Source organism: Macaca thibetana, chromosome 14, assembly GCF_024542745.1.
Source record: "Macaca thibetana thibetana isolate TM-01 chromosome 14, ASM2454274v1, whole genome shotgun sequence".
Lineage (NCBI taxonomy): Eukaryota > Metazoa > Chordata > Mammalia > Primates > Cercopithecidae > Macaca > Macaca thibetana.
Genome location: NC_065591.1, coordinates 71,133,232 through 71,160,450, shown reverse-complemented (window position 1 = coordinate 71,160,450; position 27,219 = coordinate 71,133,232). Strand labels below are relative to the sequence as shown.

The following is a 27,219-nucleotide window of genomic DNA, read 5'->3' as shown; positions in this document are numbered from 1 at the left end:
TTTGAACTTCAGTTACACACAGAGGAAGAAACACACTTCCACCTCTGTTCTTCCCCTAACACCTACTAAAATGGCAGAGAAATGATAACAAAGCAGAAAACCACAAAGGAAAAAAGAACCAAAGAGAAGACAATAGCATTTTGGAACTATAAAGCAGATGGACAAGAAATAATTGACAGGCAGACATAAGAAAGTGAAACCTAAGCTATCAGTGGAAAACATCCAGAAGGGATCTGATTTTCATTTCAGAGCACAAGGAAACCTCAGAAATGGGAAGCCTCAGGCATTTCTGAAAGTAGGGGCCTGGGTGGGGTTGGAAAAAAGGAAAATTGGTTGTTCGTCTTAAGGTTCCGTTCTCTGTTTTGTTTTCTTGAGTGCCTGCACTGTCAACCCCCAAGGAGAGGACTGGAGATTTACTGACTATAGTAAGTGAGCCTGAGGAAGTCTGGACTTCTGGAAAACAGCTCAGCTAAAGGTAGATACACTGTGCTAAAAAAAGGAACAGGAGAAGTAAATGAAATCTGTATAGAAATGGTGAGACTATCTCCCAATAGTGACAGTCTCAGCTCCTCGGGAAGCTGAGGAGGGGGGAATCACTTGAGCTGGGAAGGTCGAGGCTGCAGTGAACTGTGACCACACCACTGCACTCCAGCCTGGGTAACAAAACAAGACCTCACTTCATAAACAAAACAAAAAACTAAAACAAGCTTCTGAAAATTAAAAATATGACAGCAGAAATAAAAATGTCAACAGAAGGATTGGTAGGCAAAGCTGAGAAAATCTCCCAAAAGTAAAACAAAGAGACAAAAATGTGGAAAATAGGAAAGAGAAGATTAAAAAATTAGAAACAGTCTGAGAGGTTCAATATCTTAGTCAATATCTGAATAAAATGACTTTGGAACTAGAGAACAAATAAATTATCAATGAAATAAATAAGTTTCTCAGAGTTTCTAGAGTAGAAGAACTCAGCCACAGTTCAGCACATTGGATGAAAGAAGACCCACACCAATCCTCATATAATTTTGAACCCTGGGAAAAGGAGACCATCCTAAAAACTTGCAGAGAGCAGGATAAATAAAAAGGCCACCCAAAGAGGAGAAAGAGACAAAATTCCGTCAGTCTTCTTAATAAGCCACGCTGAAAGCAAGAGGACAATAAAACCATCAAGGTCATTAAAATACTAAAGAATGTACTTTCAATCTAGAATTCTATATCCAGCCAAAGCAGGTCTCAAAAACTTGACCTTCCATACACTTGTTCTCAGCATACAGAGGAAAAAACCAAAGAGGAAGATACAGGATCCTGGAAACAAAAGGTACAAATACAAGACAGAGATCCAATAAAATCCCTAGGAATATGGTGGCAAGGGATCCTAAAACAAGAACTATGCAGCAGTCCTAGAAAGTAAGGAGCCCACATTGGGAACAGTTTAGACAAAAGGAAATAAAATTTCTATGAGAAAGGGAAGGGGAGGGGAGGGGAGGGGAGGGGAGGGGAGGGGAGGGGAAGGGAAGGGATAGACTGATATACTGGAATGTACTGAGAGAATATTTATAATTTGGTAGTTTGGGGATGAAATAGCAATAAGTACCTAAAACACTAAGCAAATATGAAAGGAAAAGAGGCAATTATTAACTCAAGAGAAAACAAAAATTAAAACAATATAGTAAATAATAGTACACTACATGGCTTAGTTGAGAGTAATAATTACACACTCATAATAATGACAGTACTAACATAAAAATTCTGATATAAGTGCATTGAAGATATAGGGAAAAGGGAAGTATCTATAAAGAGGAAAAAGTTAAATGATCATCTTCAATAGTAGGAAGTATACTGATAGTTTCTAACAATTAAAGAATCAAGAATATACTAGAAGCAGAATATTTAGAAATATGGTAATAAAAATTAGAAGAAACAGCTCAAATAGTTAAAATGGTTGCCTCAGGGGAGAGGGAATATTAGGTGTAGTTGGATGGTGAATTGTAGGTCAGTGGACTCTGTTTTGCATTAAATCTTTGTGGGATATTTAGCTTTTAAAATTATGTTAATGAATAACTTTGACAAAAATAAAGTTGAAAAAGAAGTACTGGCATTTTGGGCCTCTAAGTCTTATGCTGAAGAAAGAGGGCTCTAAGGATAGCATTGGAAATAGTAGGCAGAACATTACAGGGTCTTCTTGTCTTCCTGAAAAATGAGAGAAAACATAGTAACAATCATCTAGAGATAGAGAGGTCAGGGAGAGAACACTGACCAAATCAGGAGCCCCAAGTTCTAACCTTGATTCCATCATATGTGATCCTTTCAAGCCTCAATTTTTTTATCTATAAAGCAGTATTTCTATTCGATCTTCCTCACAATGCTGTTGTGATGATCATGAAAGATAATAGATGTAAAATGCTTTGTAAATTGTAAAGCACTCCACAGATGTAATGAATTATCATTATTCTACCCACGTATAAGATTGGCAGACAGTTTACTATATTATAATTTATGCCATCTGGCTTATTTTTGTTTTTTTAGCAAATTTTTTCTTATAGCAAAAATAAAATGAATTCCTTATGGAAATGTTTAAATACTAAAAAGCAAAAAAAAAAAAGAAACTAAAAATTCATTTTAATCTTATTAAGAAATAACTACTGGTATATATTTGGTATATATATATGATTATTTTCCACTGAAATATATATTATGGCTATTTCCCTAAATTACATATTTTTCTACAGCATCATTTATTATTTGTAATGGAAGAAAGGAGCGACAGATAGAAGACTGATAGGTTAAGTAAAAACTGAGTTATAAGTTTGGTATAAACTCATAGCAAATGTTCTTTTCAAAAAATTACATATATCCTAGCCATTCCAATAGAAAAAGGCTAGAAACAATACCAACTCAATGGCGATGAGCAACTCCTAGTAACAAGACTGTGGTTTCTAAAAACCATTTCCCATTTAAAAAGAAAGGAGGCAGTCCTGGACAATTTCAAGTCTGGCTTAGGAAAGATGTAAGATGAGCCTAGATCATCTTTTATTCCAGAAAGAAAGAAGGCTATCAAACACTTGAGAATTAATATGAAGATGTTCACCACAGACCAAAGGTGGGACAATTTGGACATCAATATATAAATGAAAATATATTAAACATATTTAAATACATGAGCTCATTACTGATTCATAAAATAGGAACACATACACACACACACACACACACACACACACACACACACTTTGCTTGCCTCTGGAAGATTCTAAGGAACCAACTCATTCTTTGGAAATCTGGCAAATAAAATGAAAAAAAATCAAACATTTATCCTGTCTTTTTGGGTAACCAAATAGTTCATGAGGGGAAGTTTCTTTTTATTGAAGTATTCATGTTAAAAGTAAGGAAGCAATGATAGAATATCATCAGTTTGCAAATTCTAGTGAGATGATGAATTTAGTAGATGAGCAGCAAAGGCTGCTAACAATATAAAGACTTGTGAAAGTACACAGTACAATCTATAAAGCAGTCTTGTAAAAAAAATTAACTCTGAATTGGATTGAGCCTCTAGAATAAATTACAAGTTTACAGGAAATATAAGACATAGAAGAACATGTTAAACCACATCAGAAGGCTGCAATCAATAACCTGGATTGCGGGAAACTCTACAGGACAAACCACCCAATCTCTTTAAAAGTAATGTGCGAGCAGGGAAAAGAATAGATGGCTGAAAACCCAAAGAAACTTAGGAGATAAGTCAACCAATTGTAGCGCAGGAGTTTATTTGGATCCTGATGCAAACAAACTAAAAATAGAGAGATTTATGAAACAATCAGGGAAATTCCTTCAAAATAATGGGGGTAGAGAAGGGTGTAGATAAAACAAGATTGGACATGAATTGACAATAATTGAAGCTAAATAATTGCTATAATCAATTTATGGTTTTTTTATTTTGGGGGAAATTTTTCATAATACATTAAAGAAAGGTCACAAAAATATTGTGACTGCTTTCCAGATTCATTAAAAATTCTTCTATAACATGATCTATAATGGTTGTACAATATTTCATCATACAATGGTGTACCATAATACATTTGATCATTTAGTAGTTTCTTGACATTTAAATTGTTCCCAGTTGGCCTCTATTGCTAACACTGATGAAACCCCTTTATATAATTCTGGGGGTCCACTCATAATTGTTTTCCTTGAATTAACTTCATTAAATGTAGACATAGATTCCTAGGTCAAAAGCTCCACACGATAAAAGGTTTTGAGTATATATTGCCATATTAGTTTTTGGAAAGGTTGTACCAATATATACCCATTGGCAGTATAAGTAGAGTTAACTATTCTCTGTATATGTTATTCTTCTTTTATAGTTTTCTCATTTGATAAGCAAAAACAAAACAGAACAACTCAATGTTTTTGTTTCTTGCATTTCTTGGAGTTATTAATTAATGATTTAAATATATGTCTTATGCCTAGTTGTGCTTTTTTAAATTTTTATTTATTTTTATTTTTATTTTTTTGAAGACAGAGTCTCACTCAGTCGCCCAGGCTGGAGTGCAGTGGTGCGCTCTTGGCTCACTGCAACCATTGCCTCCTGCAGGCGATTCTCCTGCCTCAGCCTCCTTGGTAGCTGGGATTATAGGCACCCGCCACCATGCCTGGATAATTTTTCTATTTTTAGTAGAGACGGCATTTTCTTTGTGCACTTTTTTATTGAAATGTCTTTTTCTTATACATTCATAAGACCTCATTATATATTAAGAATAGTAGCACATTTTCATGTATGTTTCAAATACTTCCCCAGAATTTTGTTCTTTTGATTTTTATCTCGGTTTTTAAAATATACAAACATTTTATTTTTTTACGTACTGAAATTTTTCTTTAAAATATCTTCTTTATCATCTTACATTTTAAAAGGTCTTCCTTCTTCACATCCAAAATCATGTAGATTATCACCTATGTTTTCTTCTTTTCATATTTTCCTTTTTTACATTCAGTGTGAACATTTTGAAATATATACTATAGCCCTCTCCCAATGGTTTGTCAGTTGCCTTAATACATCAATTAAAATGTATACCTTGTGAAACTGATTTGGAACTTCAATTTCCTCTGGGTTACTTTAATAGTCAACAGATTTGACAGCAATAATGTAATTTAACTTTTGTGAGCAGCTACTATGTGTCTTACCATAGTTTACTTGCTTGAGATTTATTTAAGTAAATATATCAGAATCGCTGTGATCTCTGTGATTAAATTCATTTGCCATGTCTATATAATAAAATGGTATGCAACTTAGCATAGCCATTATGAAAAACAGTATTAAAACAAAAACTTTAAATTTAAAGGAGTTTAATTGAGCAATGAATAATTTGCAAATTGGGCAGCCCCCAGAATCACAGCAGATTCAGAGAGACTCCATAGGTGCCTCATGGTCAAAACAAATTTATAGACCAAAAAAAGGGAAGTGACATACAGAAATCAGAAGTGAGGTACAGAAACAGCTGGATTGGTTACAGTCTGGAGTTTGTCTTATTTGAACACAGTTTGTACATTCAGCCGTGTAAGAGTGGTTGAAGCGTGACTGCTGGGACTCAGCTATTGTTATAGGCACGTACTCCTAAGTTAGGCTTTCGATCTTGTCTACCTATGAAGTTACATTCGTCCACGAGGGCTCAAATATAGAAGTATGGAGCCCTTCTCAGACCATATTTAGTTTGCTTTAACAACAGTATGGAGTTTTCTCAACAAAACTAAAAATAGAGCTACCATATAATCCAGCAATTCCACTACTGGGTATTTATCCAAAGAAAAATCAGCATAACAAAGGAATACCTGCACCTCCATGTGTATTGCAGCACTATTCACAATAGCCAAAACATGAAATCAACCTATCTGTCCATCCACAGATTAACAGGTAAAGAAAATGTGGTATATATACACAATGGAGTACTATTCAGTCATAAAAAAGAATGAAATCCTGTCATTTAGCAGCAATGTGGATGGAACTGGAGATCATCATGTTAAGTAAAATAAGCCAGGCACAGAAAGACAAATGTCTTATTTTCTCATTCATATGTAGGAGCTAAAAAAGTGATCTCGTGGAAGCAGAGGGTAGAACAATAATTACTAGAGTCTGGGAAGCATTGGAGGTTGGGGTGAAGAGAGGCTGGTTAATGGATACAAACATACAGTTAGATAGAAGCAATAAATTCCAGTGCTTCATAGCACAATAGGGTGGCTATAGTAAACCATAATTTTGTGTAGATTTCTTTTCTTTTCTTTTCTTTTTTTTTTGAGACTGAGTCTCACTTAGTTGCCCAGACTGGAGTGCAGTGGTATGATCTCAGCTCACTGCATTCTCCACCTCCCTCAAGTGATTCTCCTGCCTCAGCCTCCTGAGTAGCTGGGACTACAGGCACCCACCACCACGCCCAGCTCATTTTTATATTTTTAGTAGAGATGGGGTTTCGCCATGTTGGCCAGGCTGGTCTTCAACTCTTGGCCTCAAGTGATCCACCCTCCTCAGTCTCCCAAAGTGCTGGGCTTACAGGTATGAGCCCCCACGCTCAGCCCATTGAGTTTATATTTCAAAATAGCTAGAAGAGAAGATCTGAAATGTTCTCAACACAAATAAATGATAAATGAGGTGATGAATTATCCTAAATACCCTGATTTGATCATCACATATTGCATGCATGTATCAAAATATCACATGTTCTCCATAAATATGTACAATCATTATGAATCGATGAAAAAGTCAAATGTCTTTTAAAATGTATGCAAGTATAAAAAGTAATACACCAATTTCCGAGATATTATACACATATATACACCTATTTATATTGAGATAAATACATCTATTTTCAAGATATATTATACATGAAAAATATAATGTGGAAAACAGAACAGGGTATAGGTCCTAATTGTCCTACAGATTGATAAGGCCTTGAAGTACCGAATTGCAGTCTGATTTGGGAGTAGTAAAGAATTGATTTTATAGGGTTGTTGTATGGATTAAATGTACGAATATGTGCAAGGCTTTAGGTCAGCATCTGACACATCATTTACATGACCATCATTAGAATTACCCCACAGAGGCTTTGGTCATTTAATGGAGGCTCTTTTGTTTATTCTGTCTGTTTCATTCTTGATTACCTCACCCATGGTCCTCGGGACAAATATGCAGATCTAATGAAGGCTGCAGACTTGTAAGACTAAGAAATGGATGTAATTTACTTTTGCAGACGCCTAGCACCTGTCACCTGATGCATGAAAAAGGCAAACTCACATGAGTGGCAAGGAAGTCTGTTAGGCAAATGATGGGAAGATATAGGACAAAAAATTGGCACATCCCTTTTGGAGAGTATCACATGGCATTAAGCATGCAGGAGAATGCTTTAGGAGAGCTCTTTTTAAGGAGACCAGCCCTCAGAAAGAAACATTATGCAAGCAATGTCAGCTGATACAGTGCCTCTCTGTTGTGAGAGTGGGGCCTGACCTAATCAGGGGATGCTTCCACCACGGAGTTTTGCCATCTCGTTACCTTTGACCACAACAGATGCTGCTGTTTTCTGATCAGTGTTTTCCCTGCTATCTGGGAGCAAATGTCAGTGGAGGAGTACAATCTGACATCAGAACCATTATAGGCTTATCTGAATTTGAGCCCCACTGCCCAAGCCATATGCCCTCAAAGGCAGAAAGTATACTGTTGGCATGGAGATGGAGTAACTTTGTGTAAAATACCCCCTATCAACAGTGCATAGGTGTATATATATATGCTTGCAGGCATTCCACTGCTTAAGAAGGATGGGAGCCCACATTCATTCATTCATTTTAGAAATATTTACTGAACACTTACTTTGTGGCAAGCAATGTGCTAGGTGCTGAGGATCACAACAGTGAACAAGACACTCCTGGTCACTCCACTTCTGAAACTTATATTGATTGCAGTTGGGCAGATGTTAAAAGTAAAAGGAATGCAGAAACAAGTAACTGCAGCTTGTAAAATATGCAATGAAGGAAATAAACAGGGTGCAACCATGAAGAGTAATGGACAAGAGTAGCCATACCATAAAATGTATTGCCGTTCATGCAGAGCTCACTTCACTGCTAGTATTATTATTATTATTATTATTATTATTATTATTTGAGATGGAGTTTCGCTCTTGTTGCCCAGGCTGTAGTGCAACGGCACAATCTCGGATCACCACAACCTCCACCTCCCAGGTTCAAGAGATTCTCCTGCCTCAGCCTCCCGAGTAGCTGGGATTACAGGCTTGGGCCACCACGCCTGGCTAATTTTGTATTTTTAGTAGAGATGGTGTTTCTCCATGTTGGTCAGGTTGGTCTCAAACTCCTGACCTCAGGTGATCCACCTCAACCTCCCAAAGTGCTGGGATTACAGACCTGAGCCACCGTGCCCAGCACACTGCTGGTATTATTAATTGTATCTGTCCATCCATCCATCCATCCATCCGGCTATCCATCCATCCATCCAACACAGTGTGGTAGCTAAGAGCAATCCAAGGTGGACTTTGGCCTTGCCATTTATTAGTTATGTGACTGTATAATTTGCTTAACTTCTCAGTTTTCTGACCCATGGATTAGGGATAACAATTATATCTACCACAAAGTACAGCATTACAATTTAAATAAGATAATGCTGTTTGCTCATCCCCTGGCACATCACTCAATGCATGCTAGCTATTGTTGTTATTAGCATTCATTTCTTCACTCGGTGAAGAAATATTTACTAAGAACCTGTAAGTGCCAATACTTTGCTAAACATTTCAGGATGAGGGGTGAAATGGAGGACAAACTCTAATCATTTCCCTAAAAGTGAGTATTTATGGTGAACCCAAGCAGAGGCTTTCCCCTTATTTTCTATGAGATGATCCAAAAGTCATTGTTTATCACCAAATCCCCAAACACTAGCTTCTAATTCCTATAAGACAGAAAGACAACTCACGGGTTAGACAAACCTCACAGAAAGACAGCTCACGGATGAAACGGAGTCAGTCAGACAGAAAATCACCACCAGTCTCACCTCGTGGCTTTTAAAAATGGGGCTGTGCTGAGACAGGCAAGTGGCTTGGGAGTTCTGGAAAGCTGGATTCTGATTCTGATTTGGCTGAGCCAGAACCTCACAGGCCTCAGTGTGCTCACTCTCCCTCTCTAGTTATCACAACAATTCTATGTGATAACACACTGTGGAAGCTCTGGCGCCACACAGAAGACTCTCCAAGAATGTCTTTTATTCCTTCTTTTAGTTCTAGCCCCTGCTCTGACTCTTTGTTTGAACCTCTCTGGGTCCCTCTTCCTCTTGGCTCACACTGGAAGTAGGATTCCAGCAGGGGTGGGTACAAGGATTGAGTCTATCAACAGATGTGGAGGCCCTTTGAAAAGGTGAAAGGGCCATGCTGTGTACGGTGTTATTATTATTAGGTGGGGGAAATTACCCACAGGGTAAATATTTCTGTGAGATGAAAAATCAGAGATGCAGATGGAACCTTACAAGGGAACTATTTACAGCAACCTTTCCAAAGACCGAGACTATCCTCTGGCAGGCACTTTTCTCACCCTCTAATTATGGAAGTTTGATGGCGTTTATCAGTAGGTGTCCAAATCCTAAGTAACCAACTTGCATATTTGATGTGGTGTCAGACAACAGGCATGAAGCATTGCCTCTTGCTCCTCAGTGTCTTCTTGCTTTGAAGTACTTACTCCCTGAAACAATTTTCTAGTAACTGCTGGACTCTGAAGGGAAGGATTTTTTGCAAATAAATACATTTGCTAATTAAAACTTGCCCTTTAAAGACTCACATTTTCTTGACCCCACTATATGTTTTCTTTTCCTTATAACATATCACAGAATCAATAAGGGCAATGCAAACATCTTTAATATGTACAGTTTCAACAGCTCTCATAATGTATCTGCCTCCATAAGAATGCCCTCTCCTCCTCTCTAGCCCAGCTAAGAATTTCCCCTGATTTGCTAAATGCCTCCTTGTTTCACTCTCAAAGATAAATCTCAAAACGCAGTTACTCTTCAGGAGGAGTGAGAAGGGTGGATTGAAAAGGGATAAAGTCGGGGAGTGGGGGGAATGATCATAGCCATGTCTTTGTGTTTTTTTAATGGCAGCTTTAAAAAGTTTTTATAATGGAATAATGAATGTTTACAGTAGGAAGATTATAAAATACCAGAAAAAGTATAAAGAAGAAAATATATATTACTCATAACCCCATCACCCAGAGGAAAACACGGTTAATATTTGGCATTTTTTTCTTCAGACTTTTCTGCAAGAGGGTTTTTATGTAGCTAATAATTTTGAATTCTCTTTTAAAATATTATATATGCCAATACTAACTTTTTTATGGCATGAAAAACTGCAAAAACACTTTCGAGTAGCTGCATAATATTCCAACAAAAGCTGTCCTCCAATTTACTTATTTTATTTGACCATTTAGGCTGCTTCCATTTTTTTCCCATTATTACAAATAATGTACTGTCATTATATCCAATCTCCTGTTTTTCTGGGTAATACATAGTTCAGGTATTGTGCATGGCCACTTTTTTGCTATAATGTCAGAGGTGAGCATTTGCTACAGAGACTGGCCTGCACAGTCTGAAGTATTGACTATCCGGTTCTTTACAGAAAGTGTTTGCCAGCTCCTCCACTGGGAGGTGAGCTCCCTGAGGGCAGGAACGGCACTCCATTTATCTTGCTGCTGCTTGTTTCTTGCTGGTAGTAGGCACTCTATAAATGTATGTTGAATAGGCTTGAAATGCAGTGGATTGATTTGTCAAAGATGAGTGCAGCCACATGGCTGTTCTGGCTTCCCCAGCTTTCCTCTTGCTGTGTGGCCACTTTGTGCCCCAGTTTTCTCTCTACAGAAAGAAGATAATATTATCTATCTTGCTCAGTTCATTGGATGGCTATTTGGAGGTCTTAGGCTGAATTTTACAACTAGTGTTTCCTATGGCACAGAGCAGCCATATAGGAGAATCTCAGGTTAGCTATAGAGTTAGATTATAACATGGTAGCAACTGACCTTTTCTTCCCCCTCTAAAATTCTCCCTGAATTCTACTTCCTCCTGAATACTCTTGACATTGCAATGAGTAAGTACCACCTTCCATTGAGATATCCAAGCTTGAAAACTGAGTGTCACTTTGGGCTTCTCCTTGCTACCCCCATCCAATCAGAAACCAAAATCATCCTTAATCTCTCTCAAATCTCTCCTCCCTTATCTGGCTTCACTGCAGCTGCCTTAGTTTACCTAAATGACCTACTTATTCCTGCCTCTAGTCTTCCTAAGTCACCCCAGTTAATCCATTTCTCTACATTGCTGCCAAATTATCTTTTAAAAACACACTTAAGATCACATCCTTCCTCTTCTTAAAAGCCTTCATTAATTGTCTACCCTACTTCTACCCCAGTACCTGAACTTTCAGGATGTTTGGATCCTTAGCCTCCTTCAGGTCCTGTCAAAATCCAATCCTAGACTCTAGAACTCCTCTAGACTCCTCCAAGACCCTCCCCCAATATGTCCAACTCTGCTATGAGTATCTCATGCTTTTGTCCATGTCATCATACTGTTACCTGTACCTAAAAAGCATCTCCCCTCTTTTCATGGTCTAGCTAATTCCTTGCCTTCAAAACTCAGCTTGAGGCCAGGTATGGCGGCTCACACCTGTAATCCCAGCACTCTGGGAGGCCTAGGTCAGAGGATTGATGGTAGTTGAGACCAGCCTGGGCAACACAGTGAGACCTCATCTGTAAAACAAACAAACAAAATTAGTTTGGTGTGGTGTGGTGTCACGTGCCTGTGGTCCCAGCTACTCAAGAGGCTGAGATGGGAGGATCACTTGAGCTCAGGATGTTGAGTCTTCAGTGAACCAAGATGGCATCACTGCACTCCAGCCTGGGTGACAGAGTGAGAAACTGTCTCAAAACAAAACAAAAAACAAAAAATTCTCAGCTTGAATGTCACCTGCTATGGGAAATCTTCACTTACTCCCAACAATTCCATTGGGCATCCTTCATGATTAGATTCAGGTTATTCATGTCTACCAGGAATATCACAGAAGTGATATGTCCTTCCAGTGTACTATATCAGGGGCCACATGATGTCTACTTGTCACATTCCTGGTAATACTGATTTTAATCACTCGACATGGAGTCTTTCAGGTTTTCTATTGAAAAGCTACTATTTTCTCCTTTGAAATTAATCAGTATCATGTGGGCAGATACTTTGAAACTATATATATTTTTTGTTTCTCAACATACTTTTACCTACTTTTACCCACTACTTTTAGCATCTGGGTCTCATTTTTCTCACTGGTCAAATGAAATGCATAGACTGAAAGTGGTTTGCAAAATTATCACTCTCAAAGATCCCTTTCTTATACTCCCTGTCTTGGATCTCCTGTAGTGAAAGAAGTTATCCACCAAACCAATGTTACTCCTTCAGGTACATGTGTCTCATTTTCTCAGTATACATTCATGAAACATGCCTACTGAACTGTAAGCTTGGAAAACAAGGCCTGTTTGTCTCACCACTGAATGCTGAGACCTATCACAGCACCTGCCACAAAGTAGGTGGTCAACAAATATTTGTTGAAGGACTAAATCTAACTGCCAATCACAGCTGATGCCCAGCATTTGATGTCTGCAGTGAGGACACAAAAGGCAGAGACTCGACATTTTAGTTAATCTCAGAGGCTTTGTCACTGGTCACTGTACACTTATCATAAAGATTTTAAAAATAGATTGGACAGATTGTGTGGAAACTTCCCACCCACCCCAACCCATCCCTGCCTTTCTGAGATGCCCTAGTTATGAGATGTTGAAGGGGCATTCCAGCACCCCACGTTTATAATCTGTGATGCCTTTATAATCAGCATATGGCAACTGGCTAGACAGTCTCCTCACCACACATAAGAGTTTTCAAAATAGCCTACCCCTCCTTTCACATTTATGTGAAATTAGCATTGTCACATTTCCTCCTTCATTAACTACTTTAGATCAGAGAGACACAGTGTAGCAGAAGATCATGAAGGAAGTTGTCTTAAAGAAGGAAACTAACGTAAATTAAGCGTCTCATATACACCCAGTGCTTTCTTTCCATTGTTCTCTCTTTTAATCCTCACCACAACTGGTGAAGTCGGTATCATCCATTTTATAGATGAGAAAACTGAAGCCGGGTAAGGGGAAATGGCTCGCACTAAGTCCTACAGCCAGCAGGCAGCAGGGCTGGAGTGGGAATTCCTCCAGTCTCTTCCCCAAAGCCCTTCCAAGTTGCCACTCAGTCAAACTACCACTCTCATCACATAAAAATGCCCTTCTCTTGGAAATGTGCTTGCCATCACGATCCAGACATTCGAGGGACAGAAATCTCTTGGACTGCAATCACTGCTATTTTTTAAGTGATTGTTATCACGACTCAGTAGCTGTTACCATGGTTTTGGGGAAGTTGTCCGAGGAAGGAGGGCCTTGCTTTGGGCATCTTGCATGCCTGAGGAAGGAACTCAAGATCTTAGCTCTTAATTACCTCTGATTGTGCTGCAGTAGCAACTTGAAAGAGACCGTCCCTAGAAAAGTGTTGGGGTGGGGAGTGTGGAGTAACATCCAGCGGGCAGGCAGAAGGGAGGCCATGGGCCCCAGAGAGACCCAGGGAAAGGCGAAGAGGAGGGAGAGGAGACCAGACCCTGCTACGGGGACCCTGGAGAGAATGTCAAAGGAGGAGGAAAGAGAACAAAAGGCAAGAAGAGAGGAAGTACAAGGAAGTCCAGAAAGGAAAAGAGAAAGTTTCAGAAAGGGGGAGAGAAAGCAAGCAAGGAGGGCAAAAGAAGAAAGAGATCAAGAAAGATACGGAACCGAGAGACTCGGAGAACTCGAGAAAGCAAAGGAGGTAAAAGGAGAGAAGATGGAGAAGGCGGCGGAGAGGAAGGGGGAAGGAGAGAGAGGAACCGAGACTGGGGTGAGGGAGCGGCCGCGCGTGGCCCCCGGAGAGGCGCCCATCACCTGCGTGGCGCCCCCCGGCGCCGGAGGGCAGCCCTGCTCCCAGCGCCCGTGCGCCGCGCGGCTTGCCGGCCTCATAGGATTGGCTCCCGCCTCCCATTCATGTAACCTGCGTGTGCGTGTGCGTGTGTGTGTGTCTCTCTCTCTCGCTCGCCCTCTCTTTCTGTGTGTAAGAGAGCGAGGGTGGGGGACGGAGGCAGGCAGGCGAGCAGGCAGGGAGGGGAAGAAGAGAAGGGAAGCTATTAAACACACACACACACTCACACACGCGCGCGCACACACCCGCCCCAACCCCCCAGAAGCCTCGGGATTGCAGCTGTTTCATGTGGGGCAGCAGTGCTGGCAGGGACGCCGGCCGGGAGCGGCCGGGAGCGGGAGCCGGGCGTGCGCGCGCGGCTGGAGGCTTGCTGGGGCTCCGCTCCCCGCGGGAGCTATTGTTGGTCTCGCCGGAGCTGAGTGCAGAGCCCGGACCTGCTCCTTCCTGGGCGCCCAGCTCCGGCTCGCGGAGCAGTGGAGCCGCGACGCCGAGAGAGAGAGGAGCCACCGGCGCGGCGCCTTGCCTCCCTGCCGCCCTCCTCCCGGCTTCCCCGGCGGTAGCAGCTTGCAGCCACGGTAAGGCGGCGTGATCCGCTCTACGGAAAAGCGCCTTGGGGACCGCGGCGACGCCTCGCCAGCTCCCTCGTCCTCTGCACTGCTGGCCCGGGCAGGGTTCGGGTAGCTCACCCGGCTGCCGAGGGCTCCGGGAGGTGTTTGCCTGCTCCCCTAGCCCGAGAGGAGGGAGGCTAGGGCGCGGGTGGTCGAGGGGCAAGCTGGTCTGGAGCCCCGAGCCGCCGCAGCCCCCGGAGCCCGCCGCGGACTGGAGCCTGGGAGCAAGGGCTGGGGGAGGGCAGGGAGGTGGGAGGCGGGTGGGAGGGAGGCGGCGCGCCCCAGGTTCGTCTGCCTCTCCCCGCTCTCCTTCCCCGCCCCAGCCCCATCGCCTGCAGCCCCTCTGCAGACCAGCCCGCCCCAGGCTCCCGGCGGGCGCTGGAGGAGCCCGCGAGGCAGCGCCGGGCTTCAGCGGCTGCAGCCTGCCCTGCGGGGCAAGTGCCGGCTGCAGCAGCCCCGCACGGGCGGTGGTTGGAGCTGAACCCGGAGATGCGACCCGAGCTCCTCGCCCTCTGCAACCCGTGGGTCGCCCGCGTCTCCTCACCGGACGCCCGGCCGCGGTATTGACGTTCGTCTTGGAGCCAATTGAGGCTGCAGCCGCCGGATGGACGCTTGGAGGGCTCCCGGGTGTGAGTGTGACTGTGTGACTACTCTCACCCCCAGCTTCGGGAAATGTGCCCAGGGTTGAAATGTGATCACCGAGCTCCTTAGTCATTTTAATTGCCATTTTTAAATGCGGTCGTTACATTGGAGGAGCAGACGGGAAAGTAGTGGGGTGGCGTGTGTGTGTGTGTGTGTACACACACGCCAACAGAGGAATACACAACCAACTACTTGGGTGAAGGGCAGGGAGTTCAACTAGTGAGTCCTTCTTGGCGGGGTGGTCGGGCGAGTTAGCTGCCTGCTGCCCGCCCCTTCTCTGCCTGCCCCCGCCTAGGCGAGGTTGGAAAGTACTGGAAATTCAACTGCGTGATGCTTAACTTTGGAAATTGGCTCCCCTTTCAGGGCAAAACGTTAAGGCGATTTATGCACCCGCGTCCACGTGGATAAGTGCATTACTGTTCATTTGGGTGAGGAGCCCTCAAAAGTACCACGCCAACCCCCCACCCTATCTCTAACTCCCTCCTACCCCCTAACCCTGGAGAGAGGGTTTATAGAGATGCAGTTATCCGTAAACCATCAACGCACTGAAAGGGGCGCAGGGAGGCAGCCAGGGTTTTGCCGGAACCTGCATGCTGGCTTGGTGTTTGACTAGCACACGAGATCACCCTGCTGCTTTGTAGAAGGTGGCAGTGGGGCACGCTCGGGATTCCGATCGCCGGGGTGGGGGGTGGGGGGAAGAGGGTGCCCATGTACTGAGCTCTCAGGACGCGTAAGGAGAGAGATCTGCCGAACGGCATCGCGGGCAATTACATAAGCTGCTCGGTGATTACCCGGAACTGTGATGCGAGCACCCGGTTCTCGAAGGACAAGCCTTAAAGTTTGCCTGCTTGGGGAGTGTAAGTACCGGGGCGCCCCCACCCCGGCCCGGGTAGCTAGGATACGCCTCGCACCACGGCGCCCACTTGTGCGATGGGCGTAGGGTGCTGATGCTGCTGTCCCCAGAGAACCGGTTACCGAGGCAAGGACTCGGTGGGGGCATCCGGAATTGATCGCAGAGGAGGAGTCAGTCAGAACTCAGGTTTCGTTGAGTCTTCAGAGCTCTAAGTCTTCTCTCGGAGGTGTTGGAAGGCCTTCCAGGGAACGCCGTTTTCAGAAACTGACTTGGTGTCCTGTGGAGCCCCAAAACCCCTCTTTTCCGCCCTTCCTGGGCGCCCCTCCTCGTCTTTCACACCCTGTGCCCTTCGCGTGTTTAGAAACCTGCCCGCGGTGCCTGGTCCCCCTTGGAGATTCCCAGGCAGCCCAGCCATCCAGGCCCAAGCTGGCGAGGGGTTAGAGGGAGTAGAACGCTGGCTCCGCCGGGCTGCCACCCTTACCTACACCTATTCCTGGTTTCCTGGGCTAGCCCGGCGCTGATGGGGACGGGATGGGGCTGGGGCGGGGTATGGCTTCAGTCCCCTCGCCTCTCCCCTCTGCAGACAGCAGTTTGCTTCTGTTGCGTTTATTCTCTCCGTCTCGCCGCTTCCCTCCAGCGCCGCAGCTTGTGTATCACGTTGATAGGCTGTGATAGAGAAACCACAGTAAGAGTGTGCTTTTAAATCTTAATTTTCGTCTGTAGAGGGATAAGCCACCCCAGCCCTGACAGAGCCGTGGGGAACGCTGAAGTCTGGGACACATTGGCCCTGAACTCCTCCCTTCCCCCTAGCCCGCAGTCAGGAGATGGTGGTGTGCATGGGTGGGGAGTGTTTTGTTTTTGCCACATTCCAGCGTCCTGAAACCTCTTGTCCCCTCCCACTGAAATCCCCGATCTGTCTGAATCTGTTCCGTGCTGTAAAATAAATCCTCCCTCGCGCAGACCTGTGGGGCCCTTCGGATTTCCTGCCGCTGCCATGATCCTTAACAATGCGATTGCAAAGCCAGTGCTCGACTGGAAAAAAATCCCCAGGTGCCAGCCGGCCGCGCCTTGACCTTGCTGAAGGAGCCTTTAACCTGGCTGCCAGAGGGGCTCTGGTCCAGCCGCGGGAATCCAGGAAGAAGAAGGGCGCCCCGGAGGCGGCTGGGTTCGCTCCCAGGACAGGGCGGGAATCGGGTCGCCGCGGGGACGGCAGAGGGGGGGAGGGGACGGGACTCCGCCGCAACCTGTTTGCCGGCGCGCAGGGCCCGCGCATCCCCACTCCCTCGCCCCGGCCCCTCGTGACCCGCCTTCCCCCCCGGCCTCCAGTTGTCTTCGGGGTACCGGAGTCGGCCGCGACTCCCTCGCGCTCTGCGCCGGAGTCCGCGGGACACCACCAACTTTGGGCTCCTCGGTGGCCGGAGCAGCGGTGCGAACCAGCAGGGCGGCCGTGTGGGCGGGGCCTGGGCGGGAAACTGGAGCCGAGACTACAGCATTCCAGGCCAGGTTCCAGCCGCAAGCGCCGCGCCGCACAGTGTTGAGTCCGGGCCGCGCCTTTCTCCCCTCCCCCGCCCGGCCGCGTTCCTCCGCACTCACAGCGCGCTCCGGGCCCTCTGCGCTTCGGCTTTCAGCGGGAGCCCTTCTCGTCAAAATTACGAGGGGTGTTTTCACTGGTGGTGACAGTGGGAACTAGTTTTCTGCGCGCCTGTGTGTGTGTGCATTTGTGTGTGTGTGTGTGTGTGTGTTGGGGAGCAGAGAGATTTGCATCAGAGGCACACATCGCGCAAAAAACGGGTTTTCCCTTTCCAGGTGTTCTAAGGGAATGCTGAGGAAGAATCCGTTTTCTCTGGTGAGGGTGTCGTCGGGAAACCCTTACACTTCGTGGAACTGGACCTGTTGGAGCTGATTTCCTAGAGTGAACGGGTGTCTCCCTTAGCGGCACCTTGCGTGCAGTAGGTCCTTGGAAATGTTTGGGGAACTGAAAGTCCTCAAGAGATTCAGCCAGGACTTAGGGCATAGATGTTCGTGTGCTTTTAGGGAAGTAATTCGGGGAAGCTTTTATTCCCAGCATGTGTCTTGAACTGAGGGGAGGGCAGGTTGCGGAGGGCTTGTGGAATTGCCATCTTCTGTGGTGGGGAATCGGGAAAGGGATCGGGGACAGAGAGCTTCGGTTTTCTAGAAAGAGTTCTTGGATTATTCCTCTGCTCGCATCCTGTTCTCATCAAGGCCTCTGTTTGGGGGTGGAGGTAAAGTGGTGCAGTAAGCCGATCAGTCACCCTAGTAGACCGACCTTGACCAGTGCGAACCCCAAGGGGCAGAACTAGTGCTTGGTCTGAACAAGAACCATCAAAGGATAGTTCTGTAGTGAGTGGAGTGGCCTAGAATATGAGCTAGAAGGCTAGGTATTAGAGTAGTGGGTTCCCACGGACTCTCCTCCAATAGAATTTGATTCTATTTGGTATAGTCGCCTCAATCTTTGGTGGTTTTGTGGGAGTAAAATGATAGGATGTGACTTTAATCCCTTAACTATTGGGTTGGAATCATGGCTCTGTGACCTTAGGCAAATTGTCTTTGGAGCTTCAGTCCTCTCCCCTGTAAAATGGCACAATATTGTTTAGTTTGCAACATTGTCAGTATTAACATCGCTAAGGCCTCTGGCATACTGTGGTGCCTTCACAGATGATTGTACCCTTCTACCTCCTTATCCCTTTCCAGGAAACATCCTGCATTTGTTGGGTGGGGACTGGGCAGAGAAATCAACAGCCCCAAAAGAACCACTAACCTTGCATCCAGCCTATTTAAAACCAGCTTCAAATGCTTGAAATGAAAATTTCTTTTCTTAGGAAAGTCATTTCCAGTTTTGTTAGAATCTGTGCTTCATGGAGTCCCTTTCTCTGACAGAGTTGCATCCTCATGCAGATTGGCATGTCACATAACCCAATATTTCCAAATCAAAAGTTACAAATAAGGGAAAAGAAGGTGATTAGGAATTAAAGATTGTTGGGCAACATAAGCCAGAGACTCAATTTAAGATGCCAACTCACACTCTAATTGTGCTAGAGGTTGAAGGAAAATGAGATTTGATAAGCACCAGTGGTGCAAGTCTCCACCTGGGTACTTAGCCCCTGTCCTGGTCTAACAAATAGCTACACAGCCCCAGCCCAAACCTTCTGTAGTTCCTGTCCCAGTACCTTCTCCCACATCCGTTAATCTAAAAAGTTAAACAAAAGAACAATAGGATTTAAATCATCTCCTTGCAGATTTGATTCCAAGAACCTAGCAGGGTAAATCAATGTCAATTCTAGATTTAAGGGGCTGATTTTTACCTGCCTTCTTACATGGTCTATCAGCTTGGCTTTTATTGTAACTGAAAGCTGAATCACTCCATCTTTGCTTTGCACTGACAGATGGGCTGTGGGGGCCACTTTGAAAGTAACATGCCCCAGTTCTCAGGGAGCCAAGCAAACACAGATCCCTGAATGTTCTCTATAAGGAAAATGTCTAATGAAACAATGTAAATATGTGTGCCGATTGCTCCCTGGGTTATATATTTATTACTTTTTTTTTCTTTTACAGTCTTTATTCTAATGACCAAAGTAATATGTGCTCACTGCAGCAAATTCAGGCATTACACAGAAAAGCAAAGCCAAAATGTTACACCCAACATTTTGGGTTGTACCTTGTGACTTTATGAATGTAGAAAAAATGATGAGATCCTAGTATAATGTTTTGAATGCTTATTTTCATCTAATGATAAAGTATGCAAATCTTTTCATGCTCTAACTTTTCCTCCTATGGTGATATTTGTAATGCTACATAGACCCGCAATGATATAGTATGGCAGATATAATTTAATGAGTACCTAATTTTTTGACTTTGTGTTTATTTTTCATTTTTTATTATAATAAGACTGTAGTAACCATCCTTGGAGATACTGTGCAGTTTTAGTATTTCCTTAAGATAAATTCCTAGAAAGTAGCATTTCAGGGTTAAAGGCAGATACCATACTAAAGCTTCTGTCACACATGAAAAGCAGTTAGGTAAACCGTGATGTCTCCTTCATCTTTTTAACCAGAATATGGCTATTTACTTTGCAGTCCCTTACAGGCTTGGGAGCCCAGGTGGTAGAAGAAGGCAGGGGTGACCGTCAAACTTCAAGCAGGGAATTTGCATAATTTTGAGCTGTTCTGCTGAACTGATACACAAATTCTTTTTCCAAGAACATTTTTCTTCCCTGGCTCTTGGAATCATCACTTTCTGGAGTGCTTCAGCCAGCAATGGGGTTGAAATATGTAAATATGTTCCTCAGCATTGTAGGTGGGGCTGGCTCCATGGTGAATGACAAACAGTTCCTCGGAGAAGAGTGTGTGTCTTCAGCATTTGCTGAGGCTGTGGATTTCCCCCTCCCACCTTTTTCCTTCCCTTTGGTTCAGAGGCCTTAAACTGGCCTGGGAGATCTTACAAAGCAAACAGTTGAGACTCTACCCCACAGCTTATCTCCACCTGCTGTATGGCATTTTACTGGGAAAAAATCAACCCAACGGAGTCTCCCTTCACAGTCCCAGGGCACAATCAATCAATCAATCAACATGTCTACATGCTATTTTGGAAGTGGAAATTGTTAGGCATCTTGTCCCCTCCTTGCGTGGTTCAATCCAATCAGAGGGTGCTTTTGCCAGTCCCCCTCCTCATGTGTGGGATTTCTGTGACCCAGAAAAGATACATTCCCTGTAGTTAGATAGCTAGTCATTTAACAAAGAATTCAGTGGAACCAGTGGGGGAAGTCCGGTCCTCCCATTTCCAAGGTGCCCCCATGCTCAGCAGGAGACATGAGGAGTTCCTTTAGATCAGGTAGACAGGTCACCTCAGAATTGTTTCACAGTGTGGTCACCACAGAGGGAGCCCGCTCTGTTGGTTGACTCTGACTTCAGACAACAGTTTAGATGCCGCTTTGATACTTATGCCACTCTAGTTTCACTAGGGAAGGTGAAGGGAGGTTTCTATTCTTTGTCATGTTCTGAACATCAAATCAGAGCTTTGCTTTCATTTGGAAAACAGAAAGGAAAACAGGCCATATGGGATCTCCAGAGCAGTGGTCAGCACCCCAGTTCATTTTCCTGTGTGTTCTGCACTCGCTTTACACAATGGCAGCACTGTAGCCTCACCCAATAGTGCAAAAGGGTATCAGAGGCAATTGGTTAATCATTAAAATCCTTAAGAACATTAGGTTTTAAGAATGTTTTTCTTTGAAAGTCGTTTTTCTCGCTGTGGGATGAGTGTTGATTTCTGAAAGGCTGGTCTTGCACCCCTTGAAAGTCAAACAAAAGGGTTGCAGTTAGTACATTTATGGTTTTGGGTAAACCTTGCCAATTCCTGATGCCACTTTTCCTCACTATAAATTTGGGTTGGGAGAAGCGAGTGGTTTCCATGTTTTGTTAAGTTAGTGCAATCTCAAACTCTAAGGTGCACACCCCTAGTTTTGGAATCTTGTTAAGATGCAGATTCTGCTTCAGTTGGTCTGGGGAGGGGCCCAAGAATCTGCATTTCTCGCCAGCTCCCAGGTGCTGCCATGCTCCTGGTCCATGGTCCACACATGGAGTAGCAAGATTTCAAGCTATCTGCTGCTCTGACATTATTTCAAAAAGTAATAATCATGATCCCTGGATGTCAAGAGGAGTTGCTTATATTTGTAGAATGGCACTATAAAGTGTCCATTCTTTCATTTTAGATTTGGGGAATAATCTTTATTTCCGCAGACAGTGGAAATAAAGTGCAGAGAGCAGAGTCAGTCCTCTCATCCTGTAGTCGTATAGGAGATGGAAAATGAGGCAAGAACAAAACGAACACATACTCAGTGTTTTCTGTGTATCAGAGAAACTGAAGCTCAGTAAGGCTGAGCCCAGGGTCACACAACTAGAACTAGCATTTGATGATAGGCCTCTCTATCTCCTAAATCCTTATTTCTCCTAGAATGGCAACTTTGTACTTTCAAGAATGCCACATAATTATAATTGATAACTTAGCAAAGCATTTTCCCTTTAGAGGTCCTTTTTCTGGGCCTACTTTGAGAGTGGATCAAGACATGTAAAAATTTGCATCATTATCATGTAAGCAATTAAAGTGCTTAAGAGCTTAAAAGCAATTTGTTCAAGTTGGTTAAATATCCACCCTCCCCAATCTTGTTTGTATTATTAATTTACTCATCAAACTGTGACATCAAAACTATTGTGAAGGTAGATTTCAGTGTCTTATGTTTGATAGAACCTTTTAAATGCGAAGGGCTTGTATTGATGAGGTCCACAGTGAAAGGATCCAGTTCAGGGTGAGTCAGAGAAACCAGCTTTTTACTAAACAAACCCAGCTCTGCTTTGGCCTCTGGATGAGAACTGATCGTTTAAACGTTTTATTAACGTGCAATTATTCTGAGAACCAGTCAGCAATGCAGCTCTTTGCAAACATTAATTAGCTGATCCTCACATCATCCCACATGACAGATAAATAGCATTAACCTTGCATTTGAGAAAACAAATGGACACACACAGATGAGGGAGGAAGAGGGCAGCTCTTGCCTTGAAAGAAATATGGTAGAAGTAGGTGGAATTAGAGGACCGCATGAGTTTTTTACTTTATCATATTTATTGAGAAACACACTAGATAATCTAGAGCTATTCTATGCAGTATAGGAGTCACTAGTCACATTTTAAACTAAATTTAATTAAAATGAAACAAAGCTAATCATTTATTTCCTTGCTTGCATGAGCCAGATTTCAAGTGCCCAAGAGCCACATGTAGTTAGTGGTTGCCATATTGGATGGTGCAGTTACAGAACATTTCTATCATTGCGAGACATTCGATTAAGGCTGGAATTTTAAAAAATGCAAAGATCCTTGCCATTATGAACTCCAATGTAAAATTTCCTAAAACAATAACTGACACATGGCAACTACTGAGTAACTCAAGTTCTGGTAAAGATCTTTGGGCTAATGGTTAGGGACCCAGCTTCTGGAGCTAAAGGACTGAATTCAAATCGTGGGTGTGCCACGTACTGAATGTATGACTACAGGTAGATGACTAATTAAATGATGTACGACTATCGGCAGACTATTTGAATGCTCTATGCTGATTCATGCTGCTATTTTTCACTTGTCTTATTAGCTAAGATTATTTTTAAGGCAGTGTTGGATCCTGGAGAGGGTGCTGGGAGACAGGTACTCTCCTTTGCTGCTGGTGGAAATGCAAATTAATATACCCTTTTAGGAAAGCAATTTGGCAATAACTGTCAGTAGACTTCGGAACACTTATTCCCTTTAGTCCAGTATTCTGATTCTAGGAATCTAGCCAAAGAAAATAATCAGAGATGAGCAGAGAAGATTTAAGAATAAAAATGTTCATTGCAGTGTTATTTATAAAAGTGGGGAAAAAGGTAAACAATTGGATGGAATAAGTAAAGTGTGGCCGAGCCTAACAGTGGAATATTATTCAAAGATTATGTGTTGTTTTGAAAATGTGTTTTGTGACAAGGGAAAATGCCATGATAAAAATTATGTTTTAAAAAATACTAAGTGCTATACTGCTAACCCCCAAAAGTATTTTTAAAAGTAGATATTTGTTTAAGCAGGACTAGAGAAATAAAGTACTGAGTAGTAACTTATGAATTAATAGAATTTTTGATGGTTTGGGGAAGATTGTTTTGACTTTTTTCTTTATTAAGTTTTGTGTTTTATTTATTTATTTATTTAATTTATTAACTGAACTAACCTAAGAGAATTGGCAACTGTGTGTCCCTGTGCTCTTTCTGCTATAGAATGCCTTAGAGACTCCTAGCTGCTCCAAATCTGTTTTTTTCTAGCATGTTTGGAACTTCTGGCTTATCTATTCTAGACTTTGTCTGCTTTCAAGGCCTAGATGTTCTTTCTAATGTTAAACCTTAATTCCTGTTTATGGCCATGTAAGTACGTTTCCACATGTAGTAGGTGATTCTGACTGAGCAGCGTGGGGTATTGCAAAAGACGTCAACATCAGAGATGGAAAGAACTAGGTTCAGGCCCTGAACTATCATCGCCTCCTTGCCATGGAACCTTGGGAGACCCTTCTGTGCCTCAGTGTCCTCATCTATGAATAGGGAAGCAATAGAATCTATCTCATATCTCATGGCTGTGTGGATTGTGTTCACGTCAGTGGGACATCTGGCACATGAGGAAACGTAAATGTCTTCCATGCCTGGGGTGCAGCACCCTCTAGAATGTACACTCCTTCAGTGCTTGTACCGCTCTCTTGAGATTGTAGGATCATCACTCTCCCGAAGAGGGAGAGGAGACATCATGTGGTTACTCAACATGACCCCTGCCATAAGGGGACCTGGACAGAGCCGGGACCTGGACAGATGTCTGACAGACTCTGAGTCTTGTGCTCTCTCTGGTACAGGTTTGGAAGTTCTGTTCCCACCTGGCTCGTTGTATTTTGCTTATTGGTTTCCCTGGGCTGCCCTTCATTGTGATGCCATTAACCCCTCAACATTTCCCAGCCCTTTTTTTTTTTTTTTTCAGGTTGAATGATTAAAACAAATATGCCTAACTAAAAAGTAGTCCTACATTGCTAAGTGACAGCAGCCAAGCCACATTCCAGGAGGAATGTAAACTGCTCACTAGTGGTTCAGCTCACTTTTTGCCACCTTGAAACAATGTCTCCTCCCAAATTTCACCTCTTGGCAGCTTGAAAGAGGCACTAAATTTGTCATCAGCTACAACCCCCAGTTCTCTCACTTTCTATCTGTGGGACCTTGGGCAAATTACTTAATGTCTGTGTGCCATAGTTTCCTTGTCCATAACATTGGGATAATAATCAGTCTTTGGCAGGGTTGTTGCTAGGATTATCATGCAAGAATCTTTGTGACAGTGTTGTGAGTCCTTGCCATCCTTGAATCAGCATCATTATTTCCAAAGCTTTAGAAGTAATTTATTGAGGTACCACTAAGTCACTGCTTCCTTTTTCTCTGCTACTGATGGTTCTCCCATATATTGCAGTTAAGTAAAATGCTTCCTAAGGCCATATAAGACAGTGAAAAAATGCCAACAGGTTTTGGGTTGAATTTTCTGCTTTGCCACCTACTAGCTGTATGCATTCAAGCAAGTTCCTTAGATTCTCTGAGCTTCCATCATTTTTTCAGTTAGAAAATAGAAAATAGAAGTGTCTACCTCCAAGGGTTGTTGAAGTAGCTTGGGTAGCGCCTGATAATCGGTGTCTATGTGAATGGTAGCTCCTGGCATTGCTCTTTTCCCCACTATCTCCCCATCGCTCAGCCGCTGGTCCGCTGGCTCCTGCTTCTGGATCCTGTCAACGCAGTCCAGTGGTGGATGCAGGTGTTTATTGGGGAGGAGGCGGGAGGGGGAAGGATGTGGATGGCAGGGTCTATAGGAGTCTGTTGCAGGTTATTTCAGGTCAGACTCTGAGAGGACCCCTAGCTTCCTTGCCCCCTGAAAATAAAGTTGCCTGTAGACATAGAAAAACCAAAGGGCTCTAGATTTAGACAGCAGATCCTGGCTCAAATTCCAGCTCTGTTTCTTTGCGACCTTGCACCAGCTTGATCATGTTAAAAATGAGAATGATATTCTCCCTGTTTCTCTGAGCTGCTGTCAGGCACTAGATTTAGAGTTACTTGACCCTGACTGTGCATTAGAATCACCTAGGTGCTTTTTACCAAAGACCAGCACCATGCCCCCACCATGGATTGCTCGACAACTGTGCCAGGTGGGACCTAGTCATCAGAACTCTGTAAAGCTGCCCAGGTGATTCTAAGGTACAGCAGGGCTGAGAAATGCTGCATCGAATAGAGCCTTACTGAATGTTAGTTTCCTCCATTTTCAAAGCAGCATAAAGGGATCTTATATTGAGTAATTTATGTATGAGGTGAGTGACCTAATTTGTTTGAGCCATGGGACCACAGATATGGTAATCAAGGCTTCTTTCCCACCCCTGCCCTCCTTTTTGGCAAACTGGGGCATTTGGGTCAGAAAAGTGGCCTTACTCAGCCTGTCCTCTTCTCATTCCAACACAGCTGCCTTCTGAGTGCTGGGAAAGGCCTGGCCCTTGCCTGGAGATGTCATGATAATCCTTTGACCTACTTTTGTTTCTTTTCTGTTCACTTCTGGGCTGTGCTCCATTAACCATTCATGCACAACCCTCCACCAAGCTGGCAAGGCCTCAGGATTCTTCAGGTGGAAGAGGGAATGCTCGATTTCTGCCCACATCCTATAAAATGCTTATCAGATGATAGCTTTCTAGGGTTAGTGTCAGAGACTTAGCATGATCCAAAGGCCTGGAGGCTCTTCACTTCTGCATGATTTGGTGATTTTGCATCTCTTAGACAATAGATTTTTGGTTGAGAAGTACTACTCAGCGATCTGATTTTTTCTTGAGATCTTCTCAAACTCACCTCAAACTGGGGAAATGTGTTGTATTTTGGAGAGGGCTTTTAACATTTAATGTGCATAGGCACCACCTGAGGACTTATTAAAATGCAAGTTCTAATTCAGTGGTTGGGGAGCATGGGCCTGAGCTCCTGCATTTCTGACAAGCTTCCAGGAGATGTTGATGCCACCAGTCTAAGGCCACACTTGGCTTAGCAGAGCTCTAAGACTTTGGTCTTCCTTCCTGCTTCTGCTTCATTGAGTGAATGGAATCTGTCAGTTTTGTGCAACTGTTTGTCAGTATTGTTGTAGCCTCAGTGGAGGCAATTGTAGTGTGAAGTAGACAGAGTAAATAGTGGCCATTATCATCATGCCGTGGAAAGATTCCAGTTCCAGGTATTATGTTGTACTCTTCAGGCTTCTTTTATATCTTCAAGCACATTAAGCCTCATGGCACATTGTGGAATAGGCAGTGATTTTTATTACTAGGATAAGTATTACTTCGAAAATTTTATAACATTTATTATGTTTTTGTTTAATGTGGTTTTCTTCTGATTATGACAATAATGCATGTAAACAAGGGAAAATTTAGGAAACCTAAGATAACACAGAGAACAAGAAAAAATAACCCATAATCCTGCCATGGAAAGGTAGCTTCTCCTAACC

General features: G+C 43.5%; 1 protein-coding gene and 1 long non-coding RNA gene across 2 annotated transcripts in view; one reads left to right on the top strand and one right to left on the bottom strand.

Moving 5' to 3' along the window:
* The window catches only part of TENM4 (teneurin transmembrane protein 4), a 3,098,737-nt gene that overhangs the window by 2,291,716 nt on the left and 779,802 nt on the right, over positions 1 to 27,219 (top strand). The window lies entirely within an intron of this gene.
* LOC126935705 (uncharacterized) lies at positions 9,876 to 13,972 on the bottom strand. Its single transcript, XR_007719281.1, has 3 exons — positions 13,541 to 13,972; positions 11,681 to 11,763; positions 9,876 to 10,876 (listed from the first exon to the last, which is right to left on the bottom strand). It is a non-coding gene; the product is annotated as an uncharacterized LOC126935705 (long non-coding RNA).